The sequence below is a fragment of the Myotis brandtii genome, unplaced genomic scaffold (genome assembly GCF_000412655.1).
Source record: "Myotis brandtii unplaced genomic scaffold, ASM41265v1 scaffold1532, whole genome shotgun sequence".
Taxonomy (NCBI): domain Eukaryota; kingdom Metazoa; phylum Chordata; class Mammalia; order Chiroptera; family Vespertilionidae; genus Myotis; species Myotis brandtii.
Window position 1 is genome coordinate 132,692 of NW_005355551.1, and position 12,981 is coordinate 145,672.

Here is a 12,981-nt window from a genome sequence, read left to right on the forward strand (position 1 = left end):
GCTCTGTCGAAGCAAGCTGGAGGGAGGAAACCACAGCTGTCAGGCAGAGACAGATGTTTGTGTGTTTGTGGGTAGGTATGAGTATGAATGTGTAGACTGAGATGGAGAGAAAATGTGTGGGACTAGCTAGAGGGCCTATCCACAGACATGAAAGGTGGCTACTGGGAGCCTGAAGATAAATTCCTCCAGAAGAGTGCTTAGAAATGCTCAGTAAAGACAATCAAATATAGTTTGCCTTCAAGTGACAAGTTCAGAAATACTCTTTAACTATTTCTTCTCAATGCTATATTTAGCCTGTTCTCTATCAATATAGTTCAGAAAGCCCTTAGTCATCTTGATAGCATACTGGCCCATTGCACTCATGGTATTATGCTGATTGTTCTTTGTGAATAGAAATTATAAAGCACTCTAGATGCCTCAGTATATGACATATGCAGACCAGAACAATGTAAAATCTGCAAAAGTTCAGGGACCTGCCACATTGGTGAGCTTTTAAGTAGTCCAGATGTGTGGGACATGTCAGAATATTCCCTCTAATATGAGAGATAAGTCTTATTACCATCTACTATGCAATAAGAAGTGCAGTAATTCGTGGGCTTCTATGGACTTTGGAATTAACATATACTGCAGTTGGGTGTGCTGCTCTGGTCTGTTACTATATCATCTGTAAGGCTGGCCCTGGATGGGCACAAGAGAGTTGTGTAGCAGAAACAAGGTTGGGATGAAAGCGGCCCTGCCACCTGGGCCAGAGACCAAGCAGGCTCAGTTGTTCTTGAAGTACCTGAGGCCAATAGGGATGCTCTGTGAAGCCCTTGGCATTCCTCAAGGCTGATGCAAAGAGTTTTGGTGCAAAGCCATAATTTTTCCACCTGCCAACAACTTGTTGTCCTTTAAAAAACTGCTCCTGGCTTTTGACCGAATGCCTCATCCCACATTCAGAACTGGATGTCATCTGATCAGCAGCACTGGAAAGCTGAACATGCACAGAGTTTTCTGAGATACGTGGGAAATATATAACCAAGACCAGACTCAAGCATAGCTGGAAGAAGGGACAATTTAATTTCAAGAGCACGTCTCAGTCTCAGAGTACCCACTCCTATTTCACACACCTTGACCCCTCAATTCATACCCAAGGCTTCATGGGATAAATTTGCACTGTGTTCTAGAACGCTCATTACAGTTTAATACAGTGTGTTTCTGATGGTAGTGGTGAAAAGTAATCCTCAGATGGGCCAGAACTTCAGCCCATAATTTTATAGAAGAAGAGATGGCCTGAAGTGTAGACCTACTCCTTGTTCAACTTTCACTCTATCATATTCTAGTCTATTCATTCCCATTTTCCCTCCTTTTGCTTCTCTGTGCTACATTGTGGGTAATTTCTTTAGACCTGCTCTCCAGTTTACTAATTCACACCTCAGCTTCAATAAGCCATTTAACCTTTCAATTGATTCTTTAATTTAAATTATATAAATTTCCATTGCTAAGAACTCTACCTGGGTCTTTTACACATAGGAGCGGTCATTTTTGAAAGCACCTTGCTCCTTGTGTTTTTTGAAGTTATTTATTTAAGGATATTATGCATCTATTCAGAATTTTACCTGTTAATGCCAACTCCTGATGACTTTTTGCATCTGGTTATTCTTTTTTGTAGGTTCTGCTGGTTTTCACTCAGGGTGACTTATTTTTTTGTGCATCATAAAATTTTGATATTATGTTCATCTTTGGGAATATTTTCAATCCTGGAATAAGATGCGTTTTCCTGGAAATATCTATTTTTGCCTCTAGCAAGCAATTAGGATGCAATATACCTGATGTCATTTGGTTTTATAATTCTCAGTGTGTATCTTCTTGATCATACAATGTCTATGCCAAACCCTGAAGGGCTGATAATACAACACCATGAATATTTAGAGGAAACTTTTTAAAATCCTCCACCCAAAGCCAAACCAGGAAAAATAATACTTCTTGTTAACTGCCTGTGGAATTATTTTGTTGATTTGTCCTTTCATTAAACGTGTAGCCCTTCCTATATCCTGGCTTCATACAGAAATGATTTCCAGCCCTACCCAGTTTGGCTCAGTGGAAAGAGCGTCAGCCTGCAGACTGAAAGGTCCCAGGTTCGATTCTGGTCAAGGGCATGTACCTTGGTTGCGGGCACATCCCCAGTGGGGAGTGTGCAGGAGGCAGCTGATCAATATTTCTCTCTCATCGATGTTTCTAACTATCCCTCGCCCTTCCTCTCTGTAAAAAAATCAATAAAATATATTTTAAAAAATGATTTCCATCTCACTCCTAGTTTACTACAAGGTCCAGTGGGTTTTGCCCAATTTCCACACATACTAATTCGGGGGCCTCTGGGATCCACATATGAGTCTATTGGATCTAGTGGGTCCAGTACCAGCTTCCCTTCCTGCTTCATGCTCCCATTTCCCCAAGAAGTGGGCAAATTCACGTACAGATAAGTCGGGCTGTGAGCACCTTTCTATATGACAGCACAGGTTTCTCCTAAGAAGCATTAAAACACTGGCTAGAAGCTTGAATTCTGGCATCAGACAGACCTGAGTTTAAAATTTGGTTCTATTGCTTGATCACTGGATCTAACTTTGAAAGGGTTACACAATTCATTTATATATCTCCACATGTGTAAAATGACGATAATAATGAAACCCACAAAATGAGGTAGGAGGGTTTGCTATAAGAATGGGATGAAATTACCCATATAAACTACATAACACTGTGCCTCAGAGAGACAAAACATGCAACTTAGTTACTACCTAAATTTATTTCTCACTGTAATACATGAAATTGTACCTTAGCAATTCCTTTCCTGAGGTTAGCTATTGCCCTTTCTGGGAAAGTTTTATTTATTATTACAATAGTTTTAGCTGTTTTAATTGCGAAATAAATGCATGGTGTTGTGATATACAAAGATTATTAAAATGAGAATTTTTAAATATTTTTATTGAGTTTCAGAAAGAGAGGGAAGGAGAGAGAGAGAGAGAGAGAGAGAGAGAGAGAGAGAGAGAGAGAGAGAAACATTGATGTTAGAGTGGAACATCAATCGCCTGCAACCCTGGCATGTGCTTTGACCAGGAATCTAACTGGCAACTTTTTTGTGCATGGGACAATGCTCAACCAACTGAGTCATACCAGCCAGGGCTAAAATGAGAATTTAAATCACGCATTTAAATAAATATTATCATACATACTGTTTTATAATTTATTCTCTTAACCCATCAATATTTCATGAACACCATGTTATATTAAAAATACCTTATATCAACTTCTATAATAATATTTTAATGTATTAATTATGAGAGAGTAAAAGAGAGAGCGAAGGAGGGGGAGAGAAAGGAGAGAGGAAGAGAGAGAGATGAGAGAGAAACATCAACTGGCTGCCTCCCACATGCACCCCAACTGGGGATCAAACCCGCAACCTAGGTATATGCCCTGACTGGGAATCGAACCCACAACCCTTTGGTGTATGGGATGATGCTCCAACCAACTGAGCCACTCACCCAGGGCTAACCATCCTTTATATATCAGTTTTAAGTCAAAACCAATGGCAAGGTAAAAACCGTATGCTAGATGACAGGGTTATTTCATTTAAAAAGCAATGGTTGTGTTTTGGTTTATTTCTCTTACAGACTCAGCAGGCAATAACGAAATCCTCTTTTCCCCACCTTCACATGACTGACTCCTTCTTATTCAGATTTTAACTCAAATATCACCTTCCCAAAAAGATCTTTCCTGGCCACCTTACCTAATACAGCACTGTTGCCCCAACCATCAGTAACTCACATTGATTATCACTTTATCCTATTTTAATTCTTCTTAATCACCATTATCTGATAAAAATATATATGCTATATATAAATAATATATATATTCTTATTTATTGCCCATCTCCCATTGCTGTAAACACAAATACACATCAATGCCACTAAAGAAAGCACCTTTTCTATCTTCTGCATCGCTGTTTTCTTATAGCTTAGAAAAAACACAGCAACATCACGGGAATTCAGTAACTATTTACTGAGTGTTATGGACAAGTTGTACTCCTTCAAAATTCCTATGTTGCAATCTTAACTCCCAGTACTTTAGAATGTGACTGTATTTGGTGACAGGGTCATGAAAGAGCTAATTAAGTTAAACCACGACCATTGGGGTGGGCCCTAATCCAATCTGGCTGGTGTCCATATCACAAGAGATTAGGACATACTTGGAGAGAACACTAGGGTTATGCTCACAGAGGAAAAGTAATGTGAGAACACTGTGAGAAGGTAGCCATCTGCAAACCAAGGAGGGAGGCCTCAGGAGAAAACAATCCTACCAATACCTTGATCTTGGACTTCTAGTTCCCAGAACTGTGAGAAAATAAATTTCCATTGTTTGAGACACCCATTCTGTGGTATTTTGTTATGGCAGCTTTAGCAAACTAATACACTAGTAGAGAAATATAATTCAGAAATAGAGGAAAATTCACCAAGCTGTATGGACTTCCTTGGAGAAAAACTCTAGAAAAGCATTTGAATGTAGATAATGTCAGCCCATAAGAAAATGAACTAGATTGTTCTAACAGGGAGGGAACGGATGCTTTGACCTTTATATCTGGATACAAAGATGGCCCAACAACGTGTTCCAGACCCTTTGCTGACTCCAAGGCTGGGAAAGAGACAGATGTTATGGGTTCTAGATACGTAAGCCCAGAACCTGCTCAAACACAGTGGCCCTCAAGTGGAGGGTCTTCAAAAGGAAACTGTGTTGGTCGGTGCCTGTGTGGACAGAGCACTCCCTTTTGGACCTGAGAGCGTTTTGCATATACTCCTGAATGGGTTGGCCTATAGGAAGTAGATGGAACAGTTGGCTGCCTTTCAAATGAACAAAACAGTCTAGAGCAGCAGTTCTCAACCTGTGGGTCGAGACCCCTTTGGAGGTGGAACGACCCTTTCACAGGGGTCGCCTAAGACCATCGGAAAACACATATATAATTACATATTGTTTTTGTAATTAATCACTATGCTTTAATTATGTTCAATTTGTAACAATGAAAATACATCCTGCATATCAGATATTTACATTACGATTCATAACAGTAGCAAAATTACAGGTATGAAGTAGCAACGAAAATACTTTTATGGTTGGGGGTCACCACAACCTTATGGGACTCAATCTGGATATAATATGAACTGGAAAATAAATACACATGTTACTCATTAAACTCTGAGTATCATGGGAGAAGTCATGGCTGCTACAATAACAATGGCCCACATGTGTAGTCCTCCTGGGCTCTCTCCCGATTTCTTCTGCTTATTCTCCAGTAACCTTGGGAGTCACTTAAGCAATTGTAGTAGGTCCAAGGATGGGACAAAGAGTGACTGAAATGTGAACAGAAAGACCATTATAGTACAGAGACCAATCTATATTTACATTAAAAAATAACCTCAATCCACTTCCCTATTCACCCCTCCATAGAGTCCTAAGAATACTGTATAAAATATGCAAATGTTCCCTCTGGGCATAAAACGTGTTTGTGCTCCCTGGCTTCAAGGTGGGGGATAGGATGGGGTTAGGGGAGGAGCAGAGGCTACTCCATTTAGCCAACCAGCCATGACCTGTCTATGCCTCCACATCTCTCTCACTCTTGGATTTTTCTGGATCACACAGAGGGCTTCGCCACTATCCAGATTCAGTGACCTTCAGGATAAGGTATTCAAGAAAATAGTCCTTATTGGATAAAGGAAAAAGATATAGTTTAGAAAAATAATGGAGGAAGAAAGGAGCTGGGAGATTGGAAGAAAGATAGCCCGGAATGTGACAATCTGTTTGGAGAGTGATGAAGGAGACTGAGGCCCAAGGAGGAGTTGATTGTTGATTATGAGCTGAGAAGAAATAACTGAGTTGGAGATTTAAAAGGAAGAAATTAGTTATTTGTAATCTGACCAAAATCTACTTCTCAGACTATTGGGAGGTCTGAAAGAATCTAATATGTGGCAACACAATGGAAATGAATTTAGCTTAAAGAGGTGTCATCTGTTTATTCCTTAACCAGGTGACCTTGAAGAAGTCAACCTCTGAGCTTTAGATTTCTCTTTGGTAAAAAGAAGAAAACTATACCTCCTGCCTACCTCATGAGGCTGTACTGAGCATCGAATAAAAGGAAGGGGAGCCAACATTTCTATGTTTTAGCCGGCTGATTCTAGAGTTAGACTACCATGCTACCATTCATCTCTACAAATGACAGGCTGTGTGACCTTGAGCAAGTTACTTCACCTTTATAAAGCGCATTTTGGCATCTATAAAATGGGCAACCCCATAAGTAGCTATGATAATAAAAATTTTAAAAAAGGTCCTTGAAAGGTTCACACAGTGTTTGTATAGTAAGCACATAAAAACTATTTCATATTATCATAATTAAAAGACAATGGTTTGATATGCTAAGCACTAAATATGAACTAAGAGAATGTCTTAAAGAAATAGGCAAAGGAATCCATGGTTCACATTGAAGAGTACCAAGAGCTGATGCAACAGTCTCCACCTATAGCTATCTTCTCTGTCTATAGGGTGGTTCCTGCTCCTTTGAATAAAACTGACCTCATAGTCTGTGTGGTTGTGATGTTTTATTCTAAGGAGCACAAAATATCAAAGGGAGCCTAGTTTTAAGGGTTTAGACACAGAAAATTCCCAAGGTCTTGGGTGTTCCCTTTTAGACAGTGTCAGAGCTGTAAGCACCAATAACAAAATGTTTCCCCTTGCCCAAAAATAATTTCCTATATTCTACCAAGGATAAATTACCTCCCCAATACTTTCCCAGGTCATGTTGGTATCCACAGCAAGAATTTCTCCTTATTCTCTAAACCAGGACTTTCTATGAAGACCCCACAACAAGGGATACAAATAAATAGCATATTAGGTGATGTTTCAGGACAAGCACCTATTGTTGAGGCTCCATAACCTGGATAACCTTGGTCAGCTACCTGTGAGCACAGAGAGGTGTGTCATCCATGCCTTAGAAAAGTCCTAGAGGGGTCCAGGTCATGGCCAAGCAAGGCTCTGAGACCAGGTGCCAGGTGGAATGCCGTGACCTTCATGGCAGGGTTCAGGATCTGAAGGATGGGCTGATGCACAAATGAAAATACTATACAAGAAGTATTAATTTAGAAGGCATTGGGGGCCAGGTGGAGCCTCTTTCTTTCTTTTATTTTTCCCCAAAATGTTAAGATTTTATTTACAAAGCTTCTTTGTTGTACAGAAAGTAAAAATGTGTTACAGTCTTGGTGTAACTGGTAGCCACAGCTGGTTGACTCACCAATCATAGCTATCCACACTACAGCAAGAATCTTACATGAAAACCTAACAATGCTTACAATGTTGTTGGGGTGCAGTCCCCAAGCTTGGTGGTGAATTTCCAAAAGGAGGAAGGCGGAATGTCACAGGAACTATTCTTTGGGTGTCCTGGGGTTTGTATCACAGCTACCTTTTTTTTTTTTTAAAGCTACCAAATCCATATGATGAGCAGTCCAACCAATACTGAACAGTTCTTTTTTTTTTTTTTTTGCAGATTATTTGGGTTCTTAATCATCTTCTCCTTCATCGTCTTTTCTCTCTTCCTCTTTTCACATTTCCTGCTTTCTTCCTCCTCTTCATCCTCATCCTCATCATCTTCATCAACTTCTCCATCATGTCCAAATTCTTCTTCCTCCCCACTGACTTCATCTACATCCTCTTTTCCTTCTACAACTTTGTCTTTATCTTCATCCTCTTCATCATCAAATTCTTCTTCCTCACTATCCTTATCCTCCTCATCTTCTCCTTCTTCATCATCCTCTTTTTCATCCACAAGGTCCACTTCAGCCTCTGAGTCAGGAGCTTCTCCATCCTCTTGGTCATAGCCATCCAGGTAGGTCAGCTGGGGCAAGAGTTTGAAGACACTCTCTCAGTAGTCATTCAGGTTAGTAACCTCACAGTTAAACAGATCCAGGCTTTTCCAACATTCAACTTTTTCAAAGGTTCCAAGGTACTGATATCTTTCAGTTTATTTCCACTTAAATTTAGATGTGTGAGATTTGGAAGTTTTTCTGCCAACATGTCCAAACATCCAGAGATTCTCTTGTCACTGAGCTCAAGCTTTTTCAATTTTGGTAGTTTGGGGAAATTTGAAACTGAAATCAAGCCTACATTTATTAAACTGAGGAACTCTAAGTTCACAAATTCAGCTGTTAAGCCCTCAGTTTTCCCATCATCTGATTTGCAATTGTCCAGGACAAGTTCTTGAACAGCTGCCGGGGTCTGGTTCCTCAGCTCCAGTTTGAAGAGACACACCAACCTCTGGCCTGGTCCGATTTTTATTCACTTGAATACACATTTGCCCTTTAGCAATGCATACAGGCAGATCAAAGGTAAAGTTTGATGAACAATGTAAGGATTATTAGGTTGGGAAATTGTTTTGAGCCATTGAGCCCACTGCAGGGCAGTTTTCTGCTGATTTTCAACCCAGCTGAATATCAAAGTCCATAGGTTTTCCAATGTTTCTTTTTGCATTTTTATGCTAACTGCTGTTTGCTTTAGCCTCCAGGAGTGGAAGGTTAATTACATCTTCTATTTCTGCCAGGAAGACAAGCATCAGGAGGGATCAGAATGGAGCTTGCCCTCTGACTTGATCCCAAATAAACATTCTCTTAGATCCACCAGCCATGATTCTCATGCTTCTCTACACTTCCCATGTCTTCCTGTAGGCCTGAGACCATTTTCAGATCTGTATAATCAGGCGAGACAGAACCTTTCTGATTCTCAGTCTCATCTTCTATAAATGGAGATAATTTTGTTCTGCATAACTCACAATTAAAACATTTGTGAAAAGTTTAACTTGAAACTCAACCCAAATGAAAATCAGCATGGTGTGTGTGAAAACCTAAAGCCCTTTAAAAACTGTCAGGCACTATACAAATATAGCAGTATTCCCACCTGGATATAAACCCATCAGAGGTTAGAGGGTGTGCAGTGAGGAGAGGGGAGGGCTCTGAGCAGTGGGTCTCCTGGTAAGGAGAAGCTGGCTTCCAGTCATGTCAGACACTGGACCAGAAGACACCCCATGGGCCCCTCTTAACCCATGGGTCTCACATTGGCATTTCCCCCATTCACTCTGGTTTTCAGTTCCTCCATCCCTCTAACCTACTTTCTATCTCACCATTTCTGAGTTTTTCTCATTTGGCTCTTCATCTCCAGAATATTTACTCATTTCTACCTTTCATAGAATTAAATGAACTCTGCACACTCCTGCCCCGCCACTAACCCTGAGCTCAGAGAAACTGAGAAGTCTCTTCATCTGAGGGCCCCTCAACTAGGCTCACATAGACTCATACACAGACTACTTCCATCTCTATACCCCTCTGGCCAGGTTTTGCCTCAATAAATTACAGAACTGTGTCTTGGTGGCCATGGAAGGTCCCAAATTGAAATCATTTTCTGGGAAGATTCACTCTATATGGATCCCAGCATAGTAGTGCCATTGCATCTAAAATAGAAAATTCCAGACACTCCCCACCGCCCCACCACCCCCACACACACTGCATCTTTGTTATTGATCACCCAATACTTAGCTCCTTTATCATGTGCTAATTCTTCTACCTACTGCTAATCTTCTGATCAGAACCCAATTTTATCATTGTCCAAACCCTTTCCAAAATCTGATTGCACATAATTCTAGCTCAAACTGTCAGCTCTTAGCAATTGAGGCAATTTTCATCACTGTTAGTATAGATTCCCATGGCAACCAGGAGGCTGCTTAAAGAGACCCTAAAATAAGGTGAGTGGTGAGAAAGGCCAAGGTCCTGATAGTGAAGAAGAGGAGGAATGTGGTCTTCTGTCCCCCAAATGTACCTGGTGACACCAATTTAACCCTTGCCCTTTCCACCTTCCAAATACCCTCCTCCATAGGCTTTGATAAGCAGGAGAGCCAGCTGAAAGCCCAGAATTCCAAGGGACGCAGCCTCTTCCTTCTCATCACCCCTTCATGTTACAAACCTGGTTCCTCAAAGCCTTGGATTTGACCCTCCTGCATACTGATTTAGAGTTGAGAATGGGTCTTCATGCTCACATATAGAAACTTAGAGAAGACTTCTTTCCTCTCAGGGGACTCCAGGATACTGAGCAGCCACCTTTATGACCAATATCAGCCCTTCCTTAAAGCCAGTTAAATAAATCTCCAAGAGGTCAGAGAATTTCTAAGGGCCCATGTTGCTCTTTCCTAAACCTCATCCTCTTAGCCTAAGAAAGCCCAGATGTTGTATGTGGGGCTTGGCTTCCCCTGTTCTCCTCATCCTGGAATACCTCTATGAATCACCAGGTCTTCTTCCTCTCTGCCCTCAGAAGGTAAATGTTCTAATCACCTGTAGGTCACAAACCCACAGAGTGGCCAAAAATAGCAGAGTTGATCCAAGACCCTGGGAAAGGGAAAGCTGCAGGTGTGTTTGCACAGGGAGTAGTGGAGGCCAACCACCCTCACCTCGGGAGGTATAAAGGCTCTCCACCACCAACACAGTTCTACTTCTGCCACCATGAATCCACTCCTGATCCTTGCCTTTGTGGGAGCCGCTGGTGAGTTCCATGTGTTGCTTCAGGCCCTGCCTCCTGGCAGAAATACAAGTTGCACCACCTTGCTGCCTCTCCTATTTACCTGTGCTCTGGTGTTCTCTCTCCCCTGTCTAACACCCCTCTATCCCATTCCTGGGCTCTCTTTAAGCCTTACCTCTCTCACCTTCTGGATGACCCACTCTCAGCTCCATCATCCATTCATCTCAGGCTTTTAGTAGAGAAGCTAGAAAGGGAGGTGAGGTGAAACTGGTTTATTAAATTGACCAGTGGTCTTGAGGCTTAGGTCTGACAACTCTGGGCTAGTTGCACTGTGGCTATTTTTTTAATTATTATTATTGATTAAGGTATTACCACTGCGGCTATTCTTAACCCCAGATACACCACCTACAGAGACTGAAAGAACATTCATGCCCGAGTCCTAGCTCTAGAAATTCTGAATTCTTTGGCCTAAGGTGTGGCCTGAGCATTGAATTTTTAAGTTTTCCAGGTGATTTGAAGGTTCTCAGGTGTAGAGCCAAAGTTGAGAATCATGATTCTATCAGCCAATAACAGGGCCTAACTTTGTCCCATCCATTGGGTGTGGGGGCTCCTCTCCCTGGCCTCTCTGTGCCGATTTGAACTATGGGAGAAGCTGGTGCAGTCAGAGTGACTGAGCCAGGAGGTTTTCCTTGTTGGGCCAGCTCATCCTGATCCTCAAGGGCTCTGATAGTCGTGGGGAGCAGATGAGTGATGTTGAGCAAGAGAGAAGCATTCAATGGGTGAGAACACCACATTCTGAGTTGTATCACATTGAGGGCACTCTGAGGATGTTTATTGTGTCCTCATTCTCCTGCTGCCCCTGTAGAGGTCTGGGCTGGATCCCTGCAGGGTACCTAGCTATGTGCCCTGCAGACACAAGGAGAGGCTCAGGAGAACCACATCCATTGCACAGACTGGGGATGGCAGTGTGTCCTCACTGCCCATCCTTGCTGCCCGTCATCTCTGTGCTTATGAAGGAATCTTAATTAGTGTGACCCAGCCACATGCTCAGGCTACACCCTCTATCATCCTGCTGAATTGGCTTCTCCCTCCTGTCGCCACTCAAGTTGCTTTCTCCACTGATGACGATGACAAGATCGTCGGGGGCTACACCTGCCAGGAGAATTCTGTCCCCTACCAGGTGTCCCTGAACGATGGCTCCCACTTATGTGGTGGATCCCTCATCAATGACCAGTGGGTGGTGTCTGCGGCTCACTGCTACATGCCGTAAGTGCTGGGCCCTGATGGCAAAACCCACAGAGGGGGCTCTTGGAGAGCTTGGTTCAGTCTAGGGGAGGGTGGGGAGAAGGACCATAGAGAGGAGAAGTTGTCAATGACAGCTGATGCCCAGGCATGGGGGTGATGAGAGACACATGTAGGAAGACTCTGACACCCCAAATAAATAAATACAACAGCCAGAGCTACAGTCATGAGAGCAGAAAGAGGCTATTTAGGGTAGAAAGCCCAACTGGGAAACAGGCAAGGACTTCATACAAGTAACCTTTGCCAGTGGATGCACATAAAAACACCTAAGAAATGTAAAAAAACAACAACAAAAAACAGAAAGAAAGAAAGAAAGAAAAAGAAAAAAGCCTGGGCCCTGTCCCAAGGTAATTAATTCAGACTGTTCAGGAAGAGGTGTCTAAATGTTGGTGTTTTGAACGCTCTCTGCCTCTGGTGATTCTATTCTATAGCAGAGCTGAGAATCACTGCCTAGAGCAAGGGTTCTCAAAACTGAGTGTGGGTGAGAATCGCCTGGTGGATCTGCTGGACCATGGGTGGCTAGATCCCACCCCCAGAGGTTCTGGTTGAGTAGGTTGGGGGTGGGAACCAAGGCTTTGCATGTCTAACAAGGTCCTGGGGCCATACTTTGAGACCCACTGGATTATATCATCCAGAACGATAGTGCTTACAAGACCAGGAAGGGAGCAAAACTCACCACTGTACATAGCAAAGTCACAGAGGGTGAGCAATGCCTTGGGGCTTCAAGAAGCTCATCTGTGCCCATGACATTGGAGGCATGGGGTGGAGGAGCACAGCTGGAAAAGCTGATTGAGGAGCCACTGCAGTTGGACCCCTTCACCCCATCCCAGCTCCACTAACACCTACATCTGAAGCAGAAAGGCCCTTGGTGTCTCAACTTTTCTGCCCCCACACCTCTGCTGCCCTGTGCATGGGCACAGCCCCACCATTGCCACAACCTTTGCAGTGGGTTCAGAATAACTTGAAGGAGGGTTGATGACACAAGAGATACACTATACAAAAAATATGAATTTAAAAGGCATTGGGGGGGGGGTGACAGGTGGAAACCTCTTTCATGAAGAGGCACACTGAGTTCTGGCCTAGTCAGCTTTTTATTCACTTTGAATA

The 12,981-nt window shown here is 42.5% G+C and overlaps 1 pseudogene; it reads right to left on the reverse strand.

The window, feature by feature from the left end:
• Positions 1–7,469: 7,469 nt before the first annotated feature.
• Positions 7,470–10,060, reverse strand: LOC102252273 (annotated as a pseudogene).
• Positions 10,061–12,981: the final 2,921 nt, after the last annotated feature.